The 26,458-nt window shown below is 44.3% G+C and overlaps 1 long non-coding RNA gene across 1 annotated transcript in view; it reads right to left on the bottom strand.

Moving 5' to 3' along the window:
- Positions 1 to 5,509: 5,509 nt before the first annotated feature.
- LOC141988185 (uncharacterized) overlaps positions 5,510 to 26,458 on the bottom strand; it is a 60,916-nt gene continuing 39,967 nt past the window's right edge. The window contains exons 2-3 of the long non-coding RNA XR_012639687.1: positions 6,243 to 6,338; positions 5,510 to 5,572 (exon numbers count right to left, since the gene is read on the bottom strand). This is a non-coding gene — a long non-coding RNA (uncharacterized LOC141988185). The remainder of the gene's footprint in view (positions 5,573 to 6,242; positions 6,339 to 26,458) is intronic.

The raw sequence follows: 26,458 nt of genomic DNA, 5'->3' as shown, positions 1-26,458 counted from the left end.
ATGCACAGAACAAAGTGGCAGCCAAAATCCTCACCCTTTCCTGTCAAGCTCTGTTTATATAATTTCTGACCTATACTAAAATAAATTATTTGGAATGTTTTTTTTTCCCTTAGGTATAAATCACTTGGAATTACCACTGTATAACACTGTGGAAGCAGTAGTAGAACAGTGACTGAGCTTCTTAAAGATATTGGGCAAGGATACAAATAACATATGTAGGCTTAAATAATGCAGATTGTCACCTCACGTTACTTTAACAAAGCAGCTATTTTTAACGAATTGATTATTGTATAACTAGTAGACCCTGAAACAATTTATACTCAAGCACTCATCGTGTGTATATACCTATATTTATCTATCTAGATATAGATAGATTGGTTGATTATTAAAAACACTTGGAACACAGATCACAAAACCAGTGTTCCAACTGGTTGACTATCCATCTTTATCTTGCACAGATGGAGCATTAGTCTCTGCTTTGGACAGCCTTACCCTAATCCCTTTTTATAGGCTGCTTTGCAGGGGATTTATCCCTGGTCATACCAATTTTTAATTTGTACTCAAGAGGTGGGCAAATCACATGTACCATATTGTGCTCAACCTCCCTTCCCACCCCCACCTAGTTCATGACAGAGCATATGGTAGTCTAAACTTTCGGAATATAACATGTTGTCTTTGCAAGCATTTGGTATAACTTGCGCAGTTTTAGTCACATACGTGACATGGACTGGGAAAAACATACTCTCTGGCTCCTCAGTACTTGGAGCTTGTCTACGTAGGGACACTCAGAAAATTTTATTCAAATTAACTAAAGTTGTGAATAAAAAGTGGATTAGTTAAACCACATTAAGCCTCTGTGTGGATGTTCTTAAATTTTAAAGTGGCCTTAATTCAATTTAGCTTAATTCACTTCCAAAATTCAGTCCCCTTGTGCCCAGCCTCTCAACCTCCTTGTGCAGCGGAAACATACCAGTTCTGCTGCCTAAGGAGCATCCATGCCCCATACCACAGGAGGAGATTGGAAATTATTTTTAAATTGGAGGCTGTTAGAACTGAGCAGGAAATGGCTTCCCCATCCCATGAGAATTTTCAAGATTTAAAAGATTTTCCCATCCCAAATCAGGATGAAAAGTTAAAATCTCAAAAATGTTCACAAACTGAAAATCCAGAAAAAACCCCAAATCAGATCAGGTCAACTGAAATGTAGTTTTGATTATTTCAAAACATTTCATTTAAATTTTGACTATTTTTAAACAGTTTTACTAGAAATTAACTTAAATTTCTATATAAAAAATCACTTTGAACCAAAAAATGGAATTTGTGGTTTTGAAAATGTCAATTTTTTTGTTTTGTTTCATTTTGACAATTCTGGAACTTTATTTTTCAAAAAAAATTCAAAACAGAAAATCCATCAAATTTTACCCCACAAAATGTTTCAGTTTTGACAAATCAGCATTTTCTGACCAAAAAAAATTGTTGAAAAATCATCTCTAGAGACTATGTCAAACTGAAAGGAAGAAAGAACAGAATATTTACCTTACCACCATCATCTACTAAAAAGATCAGCGGCATGTAGGAAAGTATAACAATTTGGTAATTGCTACAATAGTAAGACACAATCCATGCAATACTGTATGATGTTTCATCAACGGGAAATAGGAAAGCATTTCCCAGTAACAAGTTAATTTCCAATCTGAATACTACAAAATCCCTTTAAATAAGAAAACACTCCACATTTAAAACTTGAACTAAAAGAGTTTTTCCAGGATGACAAAGGACACAGTGGGCCCCAGGAATTCTGTTTAGGTAAAATAAGCTATGCAGCATATGCTGATCCTTAGGCAGAAGAAAAGCACCAATGTATAGCAGGGTGTGAAGTTTTACATAAAGCGCAAAACCTTGAAATCAAAGAGTTGCTGAACTGCACAGAATGGAGGGGTGAAGGGAAATGTAGATTTGAATTTTTGTACTTCTTGAAATGTTTTGCACTAACTGGAGCCTATGAAACAGTATGTTGGCCTAGTAACAAAAAAGAATCCCAGTAATCAATACTGGAAGTGACAAAAGCCTCTTCAGCTTAGCAATATTTTGCAAACAGAAAAAAAAAGACACTGCTGATAAGTCAGAAATGGCATTCCAGAGATAACTGAGGAAAAGGCCTAACCTTATTATTAGGGTTTTTCAAAACTCTTACCAGAATTCTTATGCTGGACACAAGACCTGAAAGGTTACATAGTTGGGAGCAGTCATCCGTAGTACATTGGATTATTTTTAATTCTTTGCGTGTGTGTGTGTGCGCAAACAAGAATAATACCGTATTTACATATATACACACAGGCCAAAGTTTTCAAAAATAGGAGCCTGATATTAAGCACCTGAGCCAATATTTAGGCACAGGTGGGATTTTCAAAAGCACCTAAGACCTATATCCACAAATGGATTTAGGCACCTAACTCCCACTTTAGGTGCCTAAGTCCAAAATGTAGGTACCTCTGAAATCTTCAAAAACCCTGATTAGCTGCCACCTAACTCTGGAGGCACCTAAAATCCCTTGGCACCTAAATTTTGTTGTAAAAGTCCCCTAAGGGCCTAAGTTTCTGCCTCTGAGCCTCTGTGCTGCTTCCCCAGGTGAATTCCCAGATGCCCAATCCCCAGCACAGTCCTCAAACCAGGTAAAGATAGGTGTTGTCCCACAGATCTCACCTGCAGGGCCCAATCCAGAAGGCATTCCCAGAGCATGCCTAACTCCACACATAATGGCCCGGAGAGGAGGAGCTGTCCTCCTTTTAGCCCAGTGGTTAGGACATTCTCCCAGGATGGGAGAGACCCTGTTTTAATTCCACCTCTCTGCCGGACGGGAAGAAGGGAAATAATTAAATATACATTGGGCCAAAGACAGAGAGAAAATGACTTATAGTCCTAGAGGCTAACTCCACCGCCATTCTCCCTCCCCCCCTCCCCCCCCCACACACACACGCAGTTCAGGTGAGGTCTATGTCACCACTGTTCTTACAAGAGACAGTTTAGCCAACTGAGTCCAGGAGAGGGTTCTCAGCTGTGGATCCCAAACAGAGATAGGCATCTCCTCTCCAGCCTGGACTTAGGCATCCAGCTCCCAGAGAGAGGTGGGGCTAAGAAATTGCTGGCTTTGGTGGATCCCATTCTTAGGGCATGGCTACACTTGTAGATGTAGAGTGCTGTGAGTTAAACCAGCCCTCGGAGACCGCAGCAGGGAAAGCACTGCCATGTGTTCACACTGTCAGCTGCAAGTGCACTGGCGTGGCCACATTTGTGGCATTTGCAGCGGCACTGGGAGCAGTGCATTATGGGCAGCTATCCCATAGAGCACCTCTTCCCATTCTGACGCTGTGGCTTGTGGAAAGGGGCGGGGGTGGCACGCAGGGCATTCTGGGTCCTGTCCCAATGCCCCGTGATGCATCACTTTGCATCCCAGCAGTCCCTGTGCTTCCGTCCACATTTGGCGCCATCTTTCAACATTTTTTGCACTGCACACTCTGTCTTCCCTTTTGGTCTGTGGGAATGGACCCTGAACTGCTGAGGAGTATGCTGATGGATCTCGCCAGCATGTCACGAATTGTAGTCAAGTTACTCCTTAAGCTACAAACTGACCGACGATGTCGACTCGAATAATGCATATGACACAAGATGGCTTGTGGCATATACGGACATGCTCTCTACAGTGGAATGCCACTTTTGGGCTCAGGAAACAAGCACTGAATGGTGGGATCACATTGTCATGCAAGTCTGGGATGATGAGAAGTGGCTGCAGAACTTTCATGGGACTGTGTGCTGAGCTTGCCCCCATCCTGCAGTGCATGGACACAAGATTGAGAGCTGCCCTGCCAGTGGAGAAGCGGGTGGCTATTGCAATCTGGAAGCTGGCAACTCCAGACAGCTACCGATTGGTCGCTAACCAGTGTGGAGTGGGAAAGTCGACCGTTGGTATCATGTTGATGCAAGTTTGCAGGGCCGTTAATTGCATCCTCTCAGAAGAATCGTGACTCTGGGTAACGTGCATGACATTGTGGCTGGCTTTGCACAAATGGGTTTCCCTAACTGCGGAGGGGCGATAGATGGGACGCATATTCCAATTCTGGCACCAGCCCACCTACCCTCTGAGTACATAAATCAGAAGGGGTATTTCTCTATGGTTCTCCAGGAGCTTGTAGATCACTGTGGGTGTTGCATTGACATTAATGCAGGCTGGTCTGGAAAGGTGCATGACGCATGCATCTTTCAGAACACAGGCCTGTTCAGGAAGCTGCAAGCTGGGACTTTCTTCCCAGACCAGAAGATCACCGTAGGAGAAGTCAAAATGCCCATTGTGATCCTTGGAGACCCCGCTTACCCTTTAATGCCATGGCTCATGAAACCCTACCCAGGGAGCCTTGACAACAGCAAGGAGCAGTTCAACCACAGGCTGAGTCTGTGCAGAATGACCATGGAGTGTGCTTTTGGCCATTTAAAGGGCCGCTGGTGATGTCTGTATGGGAAGCTGGACCTGGCCGATGACAACATCCCCACGGTTATATCCGTGTGCTGTACCCTCCATAACATTTGTGAAAGGAAGCATGAAAGATTCATTCAGGCATGGACCTCAGAGGTTCAACACCTGGAGGCTGAATTTGAACAGCCAGAGAGCAGGCCTATGAGAAGGGCCCAGTGCAGGGCTGCAAGGATTAGGGATGCCTTGAGGGAGCAATTTGAGGCTGAAAGCCACCAGTAATGTCTGATGCCCTGCACGGGAGTGAAGTGCAGTGGTTCCAATGTTAGTAGGAATCTGTGTTTGCTACATATGATGCACTAACTTGCAGTGCCTGTTGCTTTCCTGGGCTACAGTATCTTTTACTTAATGCAATAATAAAGAATGTTTTCAAAGCCAAAAAACTCATTTATTGAAAAGAAAATTCATTTATTGAAAAGAAAGACAACTGCTTGGGAAACAGAAAGGGCATGATGCATCTGTGCTGTGTGGGACGAGGGTGGGGTGGGGAATGGGACAATCACAGATTTGCATATCTTCCTGTTATCATACGCAGCCTTCCTGTCTGGAGTGCTGTGCAATGAGTGTTGCACTTCAGGCTGGCTAAAATGCATGGTGATGGGGGTTGAGTGCAGTGGGTAAGGGTCATAGTTTGCAGGGCTGCGTGGTGAAGCTACAGGTGTTGAAGGCAGCTGGTGGCAATAAGAAACTGGATGTTGGGGAAAGTGGGTTGGCGGTGACATGGGGGCACAAGGGAAATAGTTTTGGGACAAGGGCTGCGGGGGGGATGAAAGTGCTCCGCCTGCATTGCTACGAGTGCCTGAATCAATCCTGCTTGGCGCTCCATGATGCTTAGCAGCCGCTCCGTGCTTTGATGCTGGCGATCCGCATTCTGCTGGCAGACCCTCCTGTCACTCTCCTGCCACTCCTGCACTTTTTGATTTTCATTAAGGGACTGCTGCATGACTTCATGCAGCATGTCCTCTTTGCTTCTTCGCAGACTCTTCCTGATTCTTTGGAGTCTTTCAGCCATTGATAACAAGGATGGCTGGGATCTCAAGGTTGCATCTGTAAAGTCAAAATGCAACACTTAACAGAGGCAGCATTGTTCACACCAGACAAAGCAATGATTCGGCTGTACTTAAAGACAAGCACAGTGTACACAATAGCAGAAATTGCCCATCCCAAAGCGATCGGACATAACCCACAGGAGCCCCAAAATGGTGAGTAAGCACAGGGGCAAGCGGGACTGATTGTTTCATGGCCGTACTGTCTTCTGGGGTTCTGTGCCTTGGGGAGAGCCAACAGCTACAGGGGGCCCCTATACTGAACACTGTCCCCACATTTTCCACAGGATGAGTTCATCCTGGAAGATATCTCGCTGCTGAGGGTGACCTGGGAAGCAAGGGAGGGTCTTCTACTACAATGTGGCTTCTGCCCTGGCCCATATGCAGCTTGCCTGTGTGCAGCAATGGTCCCCCCACCCCTCACGGCACAGTGGCGCGGACATGTTAGCCTTACTGGGAAAAGGAGCACAGTAGCTCTGCCAAGGAACCTGCGCAAGTGGATTGCCCATCTTCTGCATGAGACCTTTGAAGAGATCACTGAGGTCGATTACTGCGATGTGAGAGAGCACATCAATGCCCTATTCTGCATCTAGGCATGCACACAGCCCTAACCCTCCTTGCCCCAAGAGCCCGCACCAAACAACTTCCTTCCCAAAATAAAAGCTGCTTACCGGGCACCTACTTTGGTGTTTGTTCTTCCCCAAGCACCATCTGCTGTGACGGGCTACCTTCTTCCTGGCTTGAAAACAGCTCCTGGCTGCATGCATCTGGGGATCATAGAATCATAGAATATCGGGGTTGGAAGGGACCTCAGGAGGTCATCTAGTCCAACCCCCTGCTCAAAGCAGGACCAATCCCCAACTAAATCATCCCAGCCACGGCTTTGTTAAGCCTGACCTTAAAAACCGCAAAGGAAGGAGATTCCACCACGCCCCGAGGTAACACATTCCAGTGCTTCACCACCCTCCTAGTGAAAAAGTTTTTCCTAATATCCAACCTAAACCTCCCCCACTGCAACTTGAGACCATTACTCCTTGTTCTGTCATCTGCTACCACTGAGAACAGTCTAGATCCATCCTCTTTGGAACCCCCTTTCAGGTAGTTGAAAGCAGCGATCAAATCCCCCCTCATTCTTCTCTTCTGCAGACTAAATAATCCCAGTTCCCTCAGCCTCTCCTCATTAATCATGTGTTCCAGTCCCCTAATAATTTTTGTTGCCCTCTGCTGGACTCTTTCCAATTTTTCCACATCCTTCTCGTAGTGTGGGGCCCAAAACAGGACACAGTACTCCAGATGAGGCCTCGCCAATGTCAAATAGAGGGGAACAATCACGTCCCTCGATCTGCTGGCAATGCCCCTACTTATACAGCCCAAAATGCCATTGGCCTTCTTGGCAACAAGGGCACACTGTTGACTCATATCCAGCTTCTCATCCACTGTAACCCCTAGGTCCCTTTCTGCAGAACTGGTGCCTAGCCATTCGGTCCCCAGCCTGTAGCGGTGCATGGGATTCTTCCATCCTAAGTGCAGGACTCTGCACTTGTCCTTTTTGAACCTCATCAGATTTCTTTTGGCCCAATCCTCTAATTTGTCTAGGTCCCTCTGTATCCTATCCCTACCCTCCAGCGTATCTACCTCTCCTCCCAGTTTAGTGTCTTCTACAAACTTGCTGAGGGTGCAATCTACGCCATCTTCCAGATCATTAATGAAGATATTGAACAAAACTGGCCCCAGGACCGACCCTTGGGGCACTCCGCTTGATACCAGCTGCCAACTAGACATGGAGCCATTGATCACTATGCACTGAGCCCGATGATCTAGCCAGCTTTCTATCCACCTTATAGTCCATTCATCCAGCCCATACTTCTTTAACTTGCTGGCAAGAATACTGTGGGAGACGGTGTCAAAAGCTTTGCTAAAGTCAAGGAATAACACATCCACTGCTTTCCCCTCATCCACAGAGCCAGTTATCTTGTCATAGAAGGCAATTAGATTAGTCAGGCATGACTTGCCCTTGGTGAATCCATGCTGACTGTTCCTGATCACTTTCTTCTCCTCTAAGTGCTTCAGAATTGATTCCTTGAGGACCTGCTCCATGATTTTTCCAGGGACTGAGGTGAGGCTGACTGGCCTGTAGTTCCCCGAATGCTCCTTCTTCCCTTTTTTAAAGATGGGCACTACATTAGCCTTTTTCCAGTCGTCCGGGACCTCCCCCGATCACCATGAGTTTTCAAAGATAATGGCCATGGCTCTGCAATCACATCTGCCAACTCCTTTAGCACTCTCGGATGCAGCACATCCAACCCCATGGACTTGTGCTCGTCCAGCTTTTCTAAATAGTCCTGAACCACTTCTTTCTCCACAGAGGGCTGGTCACCTCCTCCCCATGCTGTGCTGCTCAGTGCAGTAACCTGGGAGCTGACCTTGTTCGTGAAGACAGAGGCAAAAAGAGCATTGAGTACATTAGTATTTTCCACATCCTCTGTCACTAGGTTGCCTCCCTCATTCAGTAAGGGGCCCACACTTTCCTTGACTTTCTTCTTGTTGCTAACATACCTGAAGAAACCCTTCTTGTTACTTTTAACATCTCTTGCTAGCTGAAACTCCAGGTGTGATTTGGCCTTCCTGATTTCACTCCTGCATGCCTGAGCAATATTTTTATACTCCTCCCTGGTCATTTGTCCAATCTTCCACTTCTTGTAAGCTTCCTTTTTGTGTTTAAGATCAGCAAGGATTTCACTGTTAAGCCAAGCTGATCGCCTGCCATATTTACTATTCTTTCTACACATCGGGATGGTTTGTCCCTGTAACCTCAATAAGGATTCTTTAAAATACAGCCAGCTCTCCTGGACTCCTTTCCCCGTCATGTTATTCTCCCAGGGGATCCTGATCATCAGTTCCCTGAGGGAGTCAAAGTCTGCTTTTCTGAAGTCCAGGCTCTGTATTCTGCTGCTCTCCTTTCTTCCTTGTGTCAGGATCCTGAACTCGGCCATCTCATGGTCACTGCCTCTCAGGTTCCCCTACTAATTCTTCCCAGTTTGTGAGCAGGAGGTCAAGAAGAGCTCTGCCCCTAGTTGGTTCCTCCATCACTTGCACCAGGAAATTGTCCCCTACACTTTCCAAAAACTTCCTGGATTGTCTGTGCATCGCTGTATTGCTCTCCCAGCTGATATCAGGGTGATTGAAGTCTCCCATGAGAACCAGGGCCTGCGATCTAGTAACTTCCGTTAGTTGCCGGAGCAAAGCCTCATCCACCTCATTCCCCTGTCCGGTGGCCTATAGCAAACTCCCACCATGACATCTGCCTTGTTGCTAACACTTCTAAACTTAACCCAGAGACTCTCAGGTTTTTCTGCAGTTTCATACCAGAGCTCCAACCAGTCATACTGCTCTCTTACATACAATGCAACTCCCCCACCTTTTCTGCCCTGCCTGCCCTTCCTGAACAGTTTACATCCATCCATGACAGTACTCCAGTCATGTGAGTTATCCCACCAAGTCTCTGTTATTCCAGTCACAAGATAATTCCTTGACTGTGCCAGGACTTCCAGTTCTCCATGCTTGTTTCCCAGGCTTCTTGCATTTGTGTTTAGGCACTTGAGATAACTTGCTGATAGTCCCTCTTCCTCAGTATGAGTCAGGAGCCCTCCCCACTCGTGCTCTCCTGCTCGTTCTTCCTCCCAGTATCCCACTTCCCCACTTCCCCCTCAGGGCTTTGGTCTCCTTCCCCCAGTGAACCTAGTTTAAAACCCTCCTCACTAGGTTAGCCTGCCTGCTTGCAAAGATGCTCTTCCCTCTCTTTGTTAGGTGGAGCCTGTCTCTGCCTAGCACTCCTCCTTCTTGGAACATCATCCCATGGTCAAAGAATCCTCCTCAGCACCCTCCCCCCTCCTCAGCACCCTCGCTCCTGCTTTCCTCCTCCTTCTGCCTTGTTGAACTGAGCTCTGAAGTGTCCATGGTGGTCTTCGGAGTGGAGGTAGGGTCACCCCCAAATATTTGCGTCCAGCTCTTTGTAGAAAAGGCAGGTCACGGGGGCAGCACCGGAGCGGCGGTTTGCCTCACAGGCTTTGCGGTAGGCATTCCGCAGCTCCTTCACTTTAACCCTGCACTGCAGTGCGTCCCGGTCATGGCCCCTTTCCATCATGTCCGTTGATATCTGCCCGAAGGTTTCATAATTCCTATGGCTGGAGCCCAGCTGGGACTGGACAGCTTCCTCCCCCCAAACACTGATGAGGTCCAGCACCTCGCCATTGCTCCATACTAGGAGCAATGGAGGCATGGTCACCTGGAAAGATGCGCTGAGAGCACTCCACACCTTGCTGAGGAAACAGGAAGGGGATTTTCAAAATTCCCAGAGAATTTAAAGGGTGGGTCTGATGGTTGGTCACCTGAGGGTTCAACCAGTAGAGTTCAAAGTGATGATCAGAGTGGCTAGAACAGGCATTATGGGAGACTTCTGGAGGCTGACCAGAGCACATTAATAGACCAGGGCATCCACACTGGCACCGTGGTGCTCCAGCCAGGGCACAGCAAGTGTTATGCTTCTCGTGGAAGGTGGATTACCAGAAGCCCTCCAGCCGCATAGTCCGGGCACTCTACGTGCCTTTCAAGTGTGGACGTGTCATGGGTTAGGGTACCCGGGGCTGCTTTAATGCACTCTAACTTGCAAATGTAGCCAAGCCCTTAGGAACGTATGTCTCTCCATGCATTCTACAGGGAGCCTAGGCACCTGACCCAAAGTTTGTGGATTCCACTGGATGGCTGAGCACCTAAATGTTAGGTGCTGCAATGCTCAGCCTTTTTCATTTATTTACTTTTTTTTAAAGGGAGATTGGGACAGAAAGGGGAGAGAGGAGAGGATAAAAGTATATTCAGCTCAGTTGATCCATTTAGAATTTCCTGAGTTCCATAGTTTTCCCCAATGACACACACAGTCCAAGCATATCCAAGTTCTCAACTAGGATTTCTATTTTTAATTTAAGGAGCACAGGTAGCTTAGTATCTGAATAATTTTCTTTCATGTTCTCTTAAATTCTGCTTAGCTACCCATTATCTGTGACACATATGAATATGTAAATAAGTAGCAGGAAGAAACTGGAAATTATTAGACTCACAGGGCATAAAAATGATATTTTGAAAAAAATGAATACATTCTTATCTATTAAAGCAGTCACCTTTTGTTTTACCTTTTTATATTCATTTACATGTAAAAGTATGGAATAATACTTTACTTTGTACTTATTTTTCATCTGTAGATCTCAAAGCTCCTTATAAAGGTCCAATTACGCATTTGTACTTGAGGCAATGTTGTTGAACAATTAGGAGATAACAGGACACAGGGAGCAACACACTCAAAGCCTGCTTTCAGAACAAACCTCAGGCTTCACTGTAACCTAAGGAAAAAGCACTCCAAAAGCAGAAAGCAGCCACTGAGCATTGAAATTAGATTAACTGATTGCAGTTACTAAAACCAAAACATTAAACAATTGTTGTGTTAAAGAATGTCCATGTAAAACAAAGCCTTCTAGCAATTGCAATAGAACTGAATTTTAAAAACAAATCAAGACGGAGTAAAAGAGATGGTTAGAGACAAAAAGAAATCTTTTCAAAATCAGAAGTCAAATCCTACTAAGGGAATAGAAAGGAACATAAATTATGGCAAGCCAAGTGTAAAAGTATAATTAGGCTAGCCAAAAAAGAACTTGAAGAGCAACTAGCAACAGACACAATAACTAACAGCACTATTTTTTTAAGTACATCAGGACCATGAAGCTTGTCAAACATTCAGTGAGCCACAGGACAAGCAAGGTGCTAAACAAGAACTCAAGGAAGGCAAGGGCATTGCAGACAAACTAACTGAATTATGTGCATTGGTCTTCACTGCAGAGGATGTGAGAGGGATTTCCATACCTGAGCCATTCTCTTTAGGTGACAAATCTGATGAACTGTCCCAGACTAAAGTGTCAATAGAGGAGATTTTGGAACAAAATGACAGAGTAAAGAGTAATATGTCACCAGGACCAGATGAATTTCCCCCAAGAATTCTGAAAGAACTCAAATATGAAATTGCAAAACTACTCACTGTGGTATGTAACCTATTGCTTAAATCAGTTTCTGTTTCAGATGATTGGTGGATATCTAATGTGACACTGATTTTTAAGAAAGACTCCAGAGGTGATTCTGGTAATTACAGACCAGTAAGCCTAACTTCAGTACCAGGCAAATTGGTTGAAACTATAGTGAAGAATGGAATTATCAGACACAAGACGAACACGATTTGTTGGGGAAAAGTCAACACAGTTTTTGTAAAGGGAAATCATGCCTCGCCAATCTATTAGAATTCTTTTAGGTGGTCAACAAAAACCTGGTCAACATGTGCACAAGGGTAATCCAGTGGATATAGTGCAGTTGGACTTTCAGAAGGCCTTTGACAAGCTCCCTCACCAAAGGCTCTTAAGCAAAGTAAGCAGTCATGAGATAAGAGGGAAGGTCCTCTCATGGATCAGTAACTGGTTAAAAGATAGGAAACAAAGGGTAGGAATAAATGGTCAGTTTCAAGAGTAGATAGAGGTAAATAGTGGGGTCCCCCAAGGATCTATACTGGAACCAGTGCTGTTCAACACATTCATAAATGATCTGGGAAAAGGGTAAACAATGACTTGGCAGAGTTTGCAGATAATACTAAATTACTCAAGATAGTTAGGTGCAAGACAGCCTATGAAGAGTTACAAAGTGATCTCACAAAACTGGGTGACTGGCAACAAAATGGCAGATGAAATTCAGCGTTGATATATGCAAAGTAATATCCTGGCTGCCTTACATTGATGTTGTTGGCAACCTACAAACTTCCAGCAGGCACTGCACCTACACAGTCATCCACAGGCAGGAACACAGTGAACTGTGTTACATGAATGATCTCCCAGCTACTCATGAACTAACAATAAAGAGGTTTCAGACAGTTCCCCCAGCTCCCTAGCCTTGCACCCCAGAACTGTACCATCTTGCACTGGTCAGAAGCTTGGCCAGTGGATGTTCATGAAGTTTGCTGCTCCCTCAGCATGGAGAGGACACACACTAGCCTTTGTAAACTGAGCTGAGATTTCCCAAGCACTTCAACCAAACCACACGGTTTTAGGTAAAATATAAAACAGATTTATTAACTACAGAAATATAGATTTTAAGTGATTATAAGCAGTGGTGAGCTGGAGCTGAACCAGTTGTTAAATTTTGAAGCAGTTTTAGAACCGGTTGTTAACCCGCTTCCCTGCAGGGGGCGCTGAGGCTTTAATGGGCTCCGGCCGGGAACTGATGTAATTCCTCCTCTGGCCGTGGGCTGCCGCCTGGCCCTGGGCACAAGCCCTGTTGATGCTGCTGCTCCCCCGACCCTTGGCCCTGAGGCTCCCGCTGCTGCCTTGTGGGTCTCCGGCTGCTCTGCTGGGCCTGGGCTGCGTCCTGCTGCTCGGGCTGCTCCGAGCCGCTCTCCCCGTGAGCACCCACCACCCTGCCGCACACCCTGCCCTGCCCGCAGCCAGCCCCGCACCCCCTGCCCTGCCTGCAGCCAGCCCCACACCCCCTGCCCTGCCTGCAGCCAGCCCCGCACCCTCAGCCCGCAGCCAGCCCATGCTGCACCCCCTGCCCTGTCTCCAGCCAACGCCTGCCACACCCCCTTGCCCAAAGCTAGCCAGCCCCACACCCCCTGTCTCCAGCCAGCCCCGCACCCCTCTGCCCTGCCTGCAGCCAGCCCCTACCTCCAGTCAGCCACTGCCCTGCCTCCAGCCAGCCCCACACCCCCTTGCCTCCAGCCAACCCCGCACCCTTCTGTCTCCAGCCAGCCCTGCACCCCCTGCCTCCAGCTAGCCCTGCCCCATGCCCCTGTCTGCAGCTGGCCCCATGTCCACTGGTGCCCTGAAGTTCCCAGGGCAGTAACTCTGCACACCTGCTTCAATGAGGGGGGCAGGAAGCAGCTGGGACCCACACACGTGCACACCCTAGGGTGACCAGACAGCAAGTGTGAAAAATCAGGACGGGGGTGCGGGGGAATAGGAGCCTACATAAGAAAAAGACCCCAAAATCGGGACTGTCGCTATAAAATCGGGACATCTGGTCATCCTAGCACACCCCCAGGGAGTGGCGAGGACCCACACATATGAAACAGAGCTCATTTCTAGTTCAGGCCCATCTTTTTAAAAAAGAACTTTAGGTAGGGTTAACATACATCCGTATTTTCCCGGACGTGTCATGCTTTTTGGTTCTTAAGTCGCCGTCCGGGAGGAATTTTTAAATATTAAAAATTCCTCCCGGGAAAATACGGACGTATGGTAACCCTACTGGTACAAAAAATACATACTGTGGCACATCCCTTAAATCAGAACTTTTTATATGGAACTGGTTGTTAAGATTTTGGCAGCTCATCACTGATTATAAGTAGCAGGGATAGAGATCAAAATTGGTTACCTAAGAAATAAAAATAATTTCACAGTCTGAGTTGTACAAACTAAACAGGATTTGAATCAAGCAGTGTCTCACCTTGACAGATGGTACAAACAGGCCACAGATCCTCAATACACAGGCTTGGTCTTTTTTTCAGCTTGTGGCCACCCTCCCCAGTTCAAAGTCTTTGTCCTCCAGATGTTCCTCCACATGCTGGGGGGGGGGGGACTGAGAGGCCAAATGATGATGCCACTTCCCCTCTTTTATACTTTCTTCCAGCTTACTGGAAAGATCTTTGCTGTGAGGTGGGTTAGTTCACCCCCATGGCATACATGCCTCCTCTGAGAAATCTCTAGGATAGTGGATTTTTTCTTGATGGGTGTTGATGAGCCATTAATGCCATGTGACTACTCCATTGTTGTACCTGAAAGACTGGTTGTGGGTGTTCCTAACCTCACAACATCTTTCAGTAACATATACAGCAATACTTCATAACCTCACATATAACAATAGGACATACAATCCAACTGGATATCAATGTTCAACAGATCCGATTTTTAAAATGATACCTCACATTATAAAACATATCATTATATGACAGTGGTGAATATGGGAGTTCAAGGGTGCTGCTTTGAGGTACAGAGTGTCACACTTACCTCAGAAAATTGCAGTATCACTGTAATGGCCTGGGAGCTAACAAGGACCTAAGTGTCCCCATCACAGAATAAGAGCAATGCGTATTGAAAATAATAGTACTGCTTCATCCTGTTGTTTCTCCAAACTATGATACTGATTGCATGTTCAGAGCTGAGTAACTGAAGGTATTTAGTTTGAATTCATTCTCCCCTGGTAAAACTATTCAATTTCCATAAATAATTTTGTGAGATTCTACTAATGACTTAAGGCGGCATCACCCATGTCATGTGGATGTATACTAGTCAAGCCAAAATATTATGACAGTGAAAGCATGGGCAATTTTTAAGTGCCAATTTTTAAATAATCCATTAGGAAATACCCAGAATAGTCTGAAAAGGCAAAACTAAAATAAACATACTTCATCAGGTACAGGGGTAATGGTGTGGCAAACAACCAACTGTATTGCCAGCAAGGCACAAGTGTACAGCATATGAGCAGGTGAAAATGTGATTGTGAACAGGAGAGTAATGTTAACTCTCTGTTCACCATACAATCATACCAAAGCAAGTCATTGCATCTTTCACACACAGCAAAAAGCCAGCTTGAAATATCTATTGGTCCAGATTCAAAATTATTTAAACTGGAGCTGGGAACAGGTTTTTTTGGTTTGAGTTTGATGTTTCAAAACTGTTTTAGAAAACACATGCAAAACTAACATATTCAATGTGTTAATACCATCCATTTCTATGGTGATTCATAATAATAAGCATGATATTTATATGGAAGAAAAAATAATTATAAGAAAGGTGTCCCAATTATCAAATAGCTATATTGGCCACTAGGCCAGTTTCTTTCTCTCTTTCACCTACAAAACATTGTAGGTTTGATACTCATATGAAAATAAATCCAGTATTAAGAATAGATAAAAGAAAAAGCATACCTGTTAGAAAGAGTGTGGTTATTATTGCTATGCAGTGGCACAGGTGTGCATGACACTTTACAGGTATATACAAGAAGATGAAGTCACTGTCCCAAAGACCTTTCAGTCTAAGGCTTCAATATTGCAAAAACCTTACTCCTGCAACTAGTCCCATTGACTTCAATGAGTGAAGCACTTCAACTTGGCATGAATAAAAGTTTGAGAGATTAGGCCCTGAGTTAGAAAATGTAAAGTCAAAGGAGATGGAGATGGTTTGTTGAGGTTTGTAGTTCCAGGATTTTTTTTTTTTTTTTTTTTAATGTTAGGCCTGGTCTACACCTAATACTTGAATCAACCTAGCTACATTGTTCAGGACTGTGAAAACTTTCAAGCCCTGAGCAACATAGGTCAATCTAACCTAACCCCTATACAGACACAGCTACCATCAACCTAGCTACCACCTCTTGAGGGAGTGGGTTTACTACAGGGATGGAAAACCCCCTTCCCTTGCTTTGGTAAGTGTCTGTACCACAGCAGCATAGTGTGTAGTGTAGATATGCCCTTATATTAGCCAAGTGAAGTTAGTTGTAGATAGAAGTTGAAGGAGAATGAGGTGGCTACATGTACTAGTTCGTGGAGGCTGTTCCAGACATGAGGGTCAGCATGTTAAAAGGCCCCAGAGATGTGAGTGGGAGGACACAAAAGGGAGTTGGCAGAGCTTAGTGCATGCAAAGGGATATAGAGTATAAAAGCACAGTTGTAAGTGTGTGTCGGGGATGGAAAACCCTGGAGGTAGGAGAAGGAATTTGAAGACAGTGTGAAAGGAAGTTAGGAGCCATTGGATGGGTTAGAATAAGGATGGGAGATAATTTGTACAGAACAAGGAAGTTTATTTCAGCTGCCGCATAAAATGCAGTCATTTACTTTGTCTCAATGACCTTCTATTTAGATTAAGGGGAACAACGTCACCTTCAAGCACAAAATTAAAGTCTCCAGAAGACCACAGTGACTGTTTCCTCTGCAACATAATGCAGCAATTCTGCCTCAAAAAAGAGCATCTGCAAACAGCAGACTCTTAGAAATGTAATGCAGTACAGATAAAATAAAATCATACAAGCAGCACACACCACTACTATCATTATACTCAATCCAAGGTAAAGAGAGATTTAGCCCAAACTTCAGAAGTGCCCTCTAAATGAGAAGAGTCCATTTTGGGATGCATGATTTGAGACACCTAGTCTTAATTTTTTAGAGATGTTGATCATCCAGAACTTCGGTTGCTGTTCACAGGACCTGTCAGACCCTTAGTAAGTCATAGATAAAGTATGCATATTTGGTTTATCTGATATTGTATTTTGTTTTCTAGTATTCTTGGTGCTTGGATATTCTATTATTCATTTTCTATTATTCTTGGTGCTTGGATATTGTGTGCATATGTACTTTTGTTTAATAGTACCCAATTGGAGTGTTTGTTGCTTGTAGATAAAGGATATGTCTACACTTCAATTGAAAACCCACAGCTAGCCAGTGACAGCTGACTTGGGCTCGGGCTATGGGGCTGTTTAACTGCAATGTAAACATTAGAGCTTGGGCTGGAATGTAGGCTCTAGGATCCTGCGAGGTGGAGAGCTCCCAGAGCTCTGGCTCCAGGCCGAGCCCAAATGTTTACACTACAATTAAACAGCCACTTAGCCCAAGCTCCCTGAGCCTGAGTCAGCTTGCACAGGCCAACCGCAGGTTTCTCATTGCAGTGTAGACATACCCAAAGAGCATGAAAGAGGATACAAATTCTATTTTGGTCTGATCTTTAGACACACTCAGTTAAAACAGTGGCACGATCAGGATATCAGGGAGCTCACTCTGCCCTGAAAAGTTATAAACAGAATAGAGAGGGGAGCATAATAAAAAAGAAAATGCTATAATGACACCCTTCTGATAGACTGATCCATTACTTTGGAAGATATCTGTGGCAAAGCCTAGAGGGCAGAATACTAGTTTTAAGGAGGAAAAGTTTAGTGAAAGCAGCAGGAAGTGAAGTAAAGTGAGAGGACAGACTGAGCCTTAACCTGCTGTCATTGAAATCAAAAGGAGTCTTTACACTAACTTCAGTTCAATGGATCAGGTACAGTGTTACTGAAAAGCTGTGACAAAAATAATTGAAAATACTATGTATGTGAAACATTTACATATAGATATATAGCAAATTAAATCCCAATATATATAGCTAATTAAATTGGTGTGTATTTTCCACTACTAAAATATAATTCTTATTTCATGCTCAGCTGTGGTTTTCCCCTATGCGTCCTGTCTAAAATATACAATACATCAGGCATTTCAAATTGAAGAGGCTGATAATAAATACTGACATCTGTTAAGATTAAATTATGACTTACAATCTAATATTGTTCAGCAAAGATTAAATGTTGCCAGCCATTTCCAAACACAGACACTATCTATTGTGCGTCAGAATTACATTCTTCAATCCATCCAAATCAGAATGTTCTCCCCTATGCAATGTTACTCTTGCTCTTTGACCATGTTATTTATTTCCTCAACAGAAGGCAGACTCCTTGGGGCAATACACCCTGCATTGGGGTTTCTACAAAACATAAACTATAATCTATGGTAAATGAAAAACTAAGTCCTCTCAACACTGCATTAACAAAAGCTTCATACAGTTGAAAGTTATTCATGAATTCCGTCCAGCCAATCAACAGTCATAATTGTTGGTAATAGAATGTCAAAAACTAGAGTTGTGCGCCAAACCAAAGCAATACTGTCATTGCCCTGCTGTTGGCTTTTTCGTTTGTGGCCAGATTGTTTTCTTTGTTATCCCAATGTAAACCCATGTTAAATCTATGAAGTCAGATTTACATCAGTATCAGTGTAACTGAGAGTAGAATTTGGCCCTAGTGTTCCAGCAATTAACACCTTCAAAATCAAAGCAATTGTGCTGAACTTTATTTTGACGTTTACAGATGCTATTGTTTTTTCTAACAATCTCGCTTATCCTTGGTATTTCAATCTCTGATCCCCAAGTAGCAATACCATTGCCAATTTTTTGATCCAATAGGACATATACCAGTATAACTGATTAGGTTCCCGTAGCCTCTGCCTGTCTCTGTATTTCAGATACACAAATACAGTTTAATAGCCCAGTTGAAGGTTACTGACCTGGCCTAACTATCAAACCAGCAATGCCTAAAATCAAAGTGTGGACCCTTGAGTGCAGGAGCCAACACCCTCGTGTGTTGTACTGTCCTGACACATTGCACCAACTAAAGCCTATTATTTTTTAATTTCATCCAAGTTTTAAAATGCCAGAAAACTACAGTAAAAAAAAACGTTGTGCTTCTTTCACTTTCAGATATAGGTATGAAATTTTTAGTTTTACTTGATTAAATCCAAGAAGTTGAAGCATTCAACCATATATGTTCCTCAAGTCTATTTACTCTAGGGAAACACAGCCACTAAAATTCAATGGCAGTGATCCAAACCATGATGAACTGAGGCAATTTCGTTTTTGTTGACCATTGCTCCAGGTCATTGTAATTTAATGAGTAGTAATCCTATTTAAAATATGTTTCAGGCAGCAAGGTGCCTGCTGGGAGAAAGCTGCTACGCATGAACAGATCAATATGCATTGTGTGCATTCAACCATTCAATAATCGATTCACCCTTGTTATGAGAAAATAAATGCTAAAGTCCTAAAAGTTAATTTCTATAGAAAGCTTTTACAAGGCTATCAAATTATTAAAAGTTTTCATGGGTTCTCTTTTAAAAAAAAAATCTTTGTGCAGTATTAGCAACATCTCACAACATCCTATTCAGTATTAGAAGCTGAATCCTGAATTAGATCCTAGGCAGAAAGTTGGGGATTGTGGATCAAAGTCTGTTCTCATTTATAGTGATGCAAATCTGGAGTGAATCCGGTGAAGAAAACAGTGTTATTCCAAATGTATTCCAAAGAAAGCTGAGGGCAGAATGTGACTCTGTAGTCTCACAGCTAGATTGGTGAACTGAAGGCTCTTTTTAAAAGTCCATCATCGTCCTTTATTTAATTTATTTGACTTTTGTATTAGTTTGTTTAAAAGGATTAGGACATTTTAAATTGTCACAGTTTGGGATACAGTTGCATCTTTCACATCGGAAGGCCTGATTCTGCCTTTGTTTTTATGTTGCGCACCTTGCTCCATGAGTAAATCCAAGTAAGGTTGGCAAAATTAAATTAAATGAGTAGCTACCAATAAACATACCAAGGCTCCATAAAAAGTTATTTTAAAATCACAGATTGAGGGCCCCAGCTGTTGTAAAGTGACATAGTTCCGCTGAAGCAAATGGAAAATCAGCTGAGACTCTGGTCCGATACATTCAGACTCTTTGGACCTGAATCCCACATCTGATAAGGCTACTTTGCACCCCTCCAGGTTTGCAGGTCAGCCTGAAAACTGGTCAGTGGAGGATTTTCCTGCATGCAGTAATCCCCACCAACTCATTTAATCCCCCCAAGCAGGGGTTGTGCGGGGACGGGTCTGCTTTATAACAGGCTATCAGGACCACAAAGCCAATGGTACTCCCCACCCTGCAACAAGCGGAGCTGATCATAACCATAGAATCTGACCCTTTGTTTTTAAGATGCGTGGTTCTCTCCCTTACATCCAAGTTGCTAGTTTACATATTTTACGGCAGAGGTGGTTGCGTTAATATCCTTCATTGGACTAGGGTGACAAGATGTCCCAACTTTATAGGGACAATCCCAGTATTCGGGGCTTTTTTTTATACAGGCACCAGTTACCCCCCACCCCTTGTCCTGATTTTTCACACTTGCTATCTGGTCACCCTACATTGGACCAACTTCTGTGGGTGAAAGAGACAAGCTTTCGAGCTTACACAGACCTCTTCTTCAGGTCAGAAGAAAAAAGAGCTGAAGAAGAGCTCTGTGTGGCTCAAAAGCTTGTCTCTCTCACCAACAGAAGTTGGTCCAATAAAAGATATTACCTGACTCATCTTGTCTCCTGACTCATCTTGTCTCCTGACTCATCTTGTCTCTCTAATATCCTGGGACCCACACAGCTACAACAACACTGCAACATATTTTATGGCAGAAATTTTAGGAAATACAATGTGGTATTTATGTTAATGTGTGACTTCAGAGACCTTAGTTATCTGCACTGAGTTTCTCGTGTTCATTGTTGAAATGTGAAAGGGTTTGTAAAGGATTAAATCTTGTGTATCAAATCACAAATATTAAACTGGCATCTCAATGCACTCCATCTTAGCATCTCCATTACCAGGTGCTAATGGTGTTTTTATGGCTGTATTATAAAACCATAATTCATCCAGTGAGCCATAAACACTACTTTTTTCTGAACTGGCTTTCACAGGGGTATCTCATATGTATTGTGTTTCGAGTGAGGACGAATATGTTTCTGTTTTTCATTGCTATTCTGACCTCATTCTCTCTCAGATCACTGTTGCTGCAGTCAGTTTGGAAAATGGAAACTAAACCACAGAACTGCAAGTAACAGAGTGGCCGATGTGGGTGAATTCTGGTCCCTAGATTTGCATGTGCAGGAAAGCCTCCAAATGCTGTTGATCCTCTTCCCATGTAGAATATGTGTCACCTCCAAGACATCAATATGCCCTCCCCCAGGTCCAGTAAAAACCAATCCCAGGGAGCTGTTACCAATCAGTGTAAGTTAGAACAGCTCCAAAGCTGCTCTAGTTTATGCCAGAGGCTGAACCAGCCCTGAGAGCCCTCAGGAATGGGGGAATGCAAAAATGGAGTACAATACATATCAGCCACTACCAAGGATTTGAGCATCTATGTTTAAAAACACACCCCTTTTTGTGGTTCCTATCTCCCTGTCATATAACATTAATAATAACCAGGAGAGTGCCATATACCTTGAGAAGTAATAGTCATTATAGTCTATCCTGTCTAAAGTTCCCAAAGCTTCTGTTCTAGCATTATAGAAGTATAGTTTTGAATCTCTCCAGATCAGGATAACAGCTGTTCTCTCCTACTTTGTAACCCTATTGAAGTTAATTAAGTTATTTCTCATAACTAAAACTTGTAAACATCTACAATTAACAGCTACTTTAATTCTTCTGTGTATCATCTTTCATTGTAATTTGCCTTCTGGACAGACACTAGTTGGTGACTTCACTCCAACACAGAAGACTGGCTCCTTTTTAGAGCTGATGTCAGTGTTACTTCTCTGCTTGCAAAGGTCAGGTCTCTGCTGTAATACCCCAAAGAGACACTCAACTCATTCTAACCAGGCAGAGAGTCCAAATCCATTCATCAAAATGATCAAGTATTACAAATTTTTGGTCCTTAACCCTTAGTAGAGTGCTACACATTTTGGAAAATCTGGAAAACAATGATCCTTAAAGACCTGTGCAATAGTCCAAAACTTGCATCCTAACCTGCCCATAATGTGTTGGTAGAGTAATAGATGACTAGTGGGAAAATGTATTTACAATGGATGCAATTCACCCTTAAGCACAAGTCATATGCACCTTTGAGGTCAGTTTTGCGGGTTAAAGTGGGACTTAAATTATGTGTAGACCTTGTGCTGTCCCTCTGTTTGGAGGTGAATTTCACCAAATATTTGCTAAATCTAATTTGTGATTCAATCTAACAATGAGACTGATTTTGATCTCCTGCCAGTGTCATGGAACCTTAACAGAAAGTGGTGAATTCTGTCATTCAATGCAATTCACTTTGCAGGACAGCTGAAATGGATGGCTCCAGGACAGTAACTCCATTGAAAGCCATTAGAGTTTCTCCAGTATCAAACTATAAACACAAACTAATGTTCATACCCTTTGTTTGCTTTTTCATGAACACATGAGCAAGCAGTTTTTCTTCACATGCACATTTGGGAAGGAGCTTTTATTCACCCAGATATGAGTATTCAAGGAGAATATTCACAACAGAACAGCTCACCCATCCACCCCTGTACATACTGCCTTTTCTGTTTTGAAGTAAGGCAGGAACACAATAGCAGAGCAAGAAGACCAGTGATTTTTAAACAAACACCAGAGTGATCACTTTGCATCAGCAGCAACAAAGAGAAGAGGATATGCAAGCAGCAGAAATGTTCCTTCCCTAGAGAAGCTGAACTCCACCACCTCCACCTTTCCTTTGTTTGGTGGAAGAATTTTAACCTACAACTCAAGAGAGTCCCATCTAGAACACCAGTGTGGTGGTGGGACTGATGAGGTGAATACTGCTGCAGCTTCTCCTGCTAGCCCTCCTTCACCTGCCTATGTTGCTGCTGAGGTGATTAGTGCAGCTCTTGATGATGGGGAGAAGTAGAATTCTGCCTCTGTACCTGATCAGAGCCCCAGTGCAGTTGGACAGGGGAAGCCTGGCCATGAAAGGCGTTAGCTCCTACAATGGAAGAATTCTGAAAGGTTGCCCCACTCTCCAGTCTACAGGAGTTTTAAATATAATCTCTAGGGAGGATTAAATACTTCAAAAGTGATGGAAACTCAGGAAGTCACACAAAGGAAAAATATGAAACATTTAATTATTGGTGTATGTGAGAAATTGTTTCTCTCTGAATACATTCCTCACCGTCTCACTGACTCCTGTTTTGAATGACAAGCTATTTACAGTAGAAATATACGAACTGAATCAGAGACAACAAAAACTGCCCAAAATTATTTTCCCACAAAGGGAATCTTTTTAGATGTTTGGAAAAGTTTCAGTAAATTCTGTGTGTGTGTGTTGGGAGAAAGGGGGCATGCATACACACGGGGAGAGGGGGATTGTTCTAATTTTGTTTGCCTTTATATTTCCTAGTTTTGGCTCACACTAGAGGTGAAAATATCACAAGAAAGGTCCCAGCTTCCTTTCAGCACTGAAACAATCTCAGCAGCAGCTTCGGACTGCTTTGCGTACTGTGAAACTAATTAACAATCAAGGTAGTTATTCCCCAAAGAATTAAACGTTAGTGATCGCAACCTGTCAGTTCTCAGATGCTTTTCTCTGAAACATCTGGTACAGCCCACCAGACAAGAATGACTGGTCTTCTCAAGCATGGTAATCAAAGCCCCACAGTAAGGCTAAGTTCGGATGTAACAATAGAAGTCAGATGTGATAAAAACAAATTTCCCCATTCACATTAAAATATCTTTTTTAGCCAATACATATATATTAGCCTTTGTGCACACCACATTAATATTTCATTATACCCTGCATGTGGGCAGTTATGTTAACCAAATTATATTATGTCTTTCCCACAATGCTGTTCACTCATGTCAAGATACATATCCCACAATAGTCTACAAAGCTGAAATCAGCTTTGGCCCCATTGTTACCAGATTTGCCTGTTACTTTCCTGGGGTATGCTCATTTATTAGGGTTACTCTTCTGTGCGGCGGGGGGGTCTGTAATTCTATCAATGTACTGCTTGTGTCACTTTTCTTTTCATATGGAGCTCTACTTCTCCCTTCTGCAAGTATCCTCCCAATGGAGCTATCCTGCAGGACCTAGGTTCCCCAGGGCTGGGTTCCTCCAGCCCCAGAATCAGATGAACACAAACACACACACTAATAGAGCAAGTCTGAGTGGACGGGGTCAATCAGCACGCTCAAGCTGACCCCTTATATGTCCCTGGACTCAGTGGGCTGGGTCAAGCAGGATTTCCAAGCTGCCACCCTTATATGCCACAGATACCGCACCGGAATAGAGTACACCTGAGCAGGCTGGGTCAAACAGCACGTCCAGGCTGCCACCCTTATATGCCCCTAGACTCAGTAGTCTGGGTCAAGCAGCACTTCCAAGCTGCCATCCTCGTATGTCACAGGTTCAGCACAGCCCTGTCCCCACTTTCACGTTACACTTGTTTTGGTAGTAACCCACTTGATGAGCAAACCCCACAGTATTTTTAGGCATGTAGTGAGGCAGTGTGGCTCCCCGCCGCCTTGGAAAGGGACGAGCCCGTCCGTAGGCCAGAGTGGGCAGAGCTAGGGAGCTCTGAGCCCGCCCCTCAGAGGATCAGGCAGCGACCCGGAAGTATAAAGTCTCGCCCTCAGAGCTTCCTGGAGGGCCAGCTGCTGGGGAGGCCAGATGCCTCCAGCCTAGCCCACGACTGGGAAGCCCCTGTGGCTCAAGGTGCACGTGAGGACTGGCCTGACTTGCCCTGTGCCCGCTACCCGGAGGAGTTGCCTGTCCTGCCGCTACACCAAGGAACCCATGGTGCTGGACCCCCCGGAAGACACCACCGTGACTCAGGTACCACAAGAGGGGGAGTCAGGAAGTAGCCCGGGGGCAGCCGATCCCAGTCTGGCTGTAGCACTGCCAGAGCCCATGTCAGTGTGTTGCGGCCAGGATCCCCACTGACCCAGCAGCGGGTCTTCTACTGCTGCTAGGGCCCCGGGCTGGGACGCAGTGGAGTGGGTGGGCCTGCGTCCCCCCTGCCACCCAACTTATGGGTGGAAGTCTCCCCCTCTCCCAGACCATTTGGAGGCCTGGGCTCACTACTGTTTGTACTGCCACTGCTCAGCCCTGCCTGAAGGCCTGAGCTCCTGACTCATTATTGCCCCGCTCTGACCTAGGGCCCCAACATAACTGTACTTAATTTTTGCCTCCAAAAGAGCCGCCAGGGAAGACTTCTGTGGCCAAACTAATTCCCCAATCCTCAGCTGTGTGTAGTGAACCGGTGTGGTTCCCCACCGCCCTGGAGAGGGTCGAGCCCCAGCTAGCCCCTTTACAGGGTGCTACAGGGATCTTTAGCTTAGGTAAGAGGAGCGTTGTTGCAGAATAAATGACGAAGCCAAAAACACAAAAGAGTAAAGCTCAAAGAGAGAGGGAGGGAAGCAACCAGCTTAACCATAAAATTTATTTATTGAATAATAGTGATAACCACACAAGGAGAGCCTAAACAAACATAACAGTTACATTATTAAAGATTACAAAAGTCAGATATAGAAAACTATACCTGATAATACAACTCAGGGTTAAAAAGTTATACTGGGGTAGAAAAGAAAACAGAGAGAGAGAGTGGTGGAGAGAGCTGGGATCTCACCACTTCACGAAGCTTGAACTGGTCAGGGTTCCCAGGTGATGGTGGTAGCTTAGGGTCCTGAGTGCTGGAGACAGGCAGAGCCCCGCAGCATGATCAGTCAGGAGAAGATGAAGTCCCAGTAAAACTGATACAGAGTTTGGATCCAGGCATCAGAACCCTTATTTGAGCGTGGGTAGGGGTTTTTGTAGGGAAACAACAATGGTTCAAGGGAGAACACTAGATTTGTTTATGGGTAAACTGATGACTCAAGGGTTTTCTTTAGGCTAGACAATAGGAACTGATCATTCCTGGCTATGGGTGGTACTCCTTCAAGGGAGTTCACAATGCAATTAGGCAGCTTCAGTATTTTGGATATCAATCAAGGATTCATTACTAGAATTGATCTGATAACTGCTGAGCTGGGTGTGTGCAGGCTTAGGTTCATTAACATCTGGAGCAGAGATCCCCCATGATGCAGTGCTTCCCTGCTTTTCTAGTCCCAGAGTTCAGTGCGATTCTTGCCTTGGAATCTCTGTTCTCCATTCTATATGCTAATGGAGATGCCTCCCTGTCCCATCTTTGATGCAGATGAGTCTTGGGGAGTTGCCTTAATCCTGTCACCCTTGTCAGGAGGTGTTTAGGTGTGTCTCCCACCAGTCCTTTTCATTGCTTTCTGTAAGTCTTTCTTCTGATCAGTTTTGGTTCAAGCAGAGCCTGGGGCGGGGGGAGTCGCTTCCTTCATGAGTCAGACAGGCTGGATACTGCGCCCTGGTTCCCAAAGAACACAGAGCTGACTGATATCACCATGGGCAGCAGATATCATAGGCTGGGGGAGGCTGTGTCTCCCCAAACGGCCAGGTGGCCACCCACAGTCTGTCCC

Source organism: Natator depressus, chromosome 5, assembly GCF_965152275.1.
Source record: "Natator depressus isolate rNatDep1 chromosome 5, rNatDep2.hap1, whole genome shotgun sequence".
NCBI lineage: Eukaryota > Metazoa > Chordata > Testudines > Cheloniidae > Natator > Natator depressus.
This window is presented reverse-complemented; position numbering and strand designations above follow the sequence as displayed.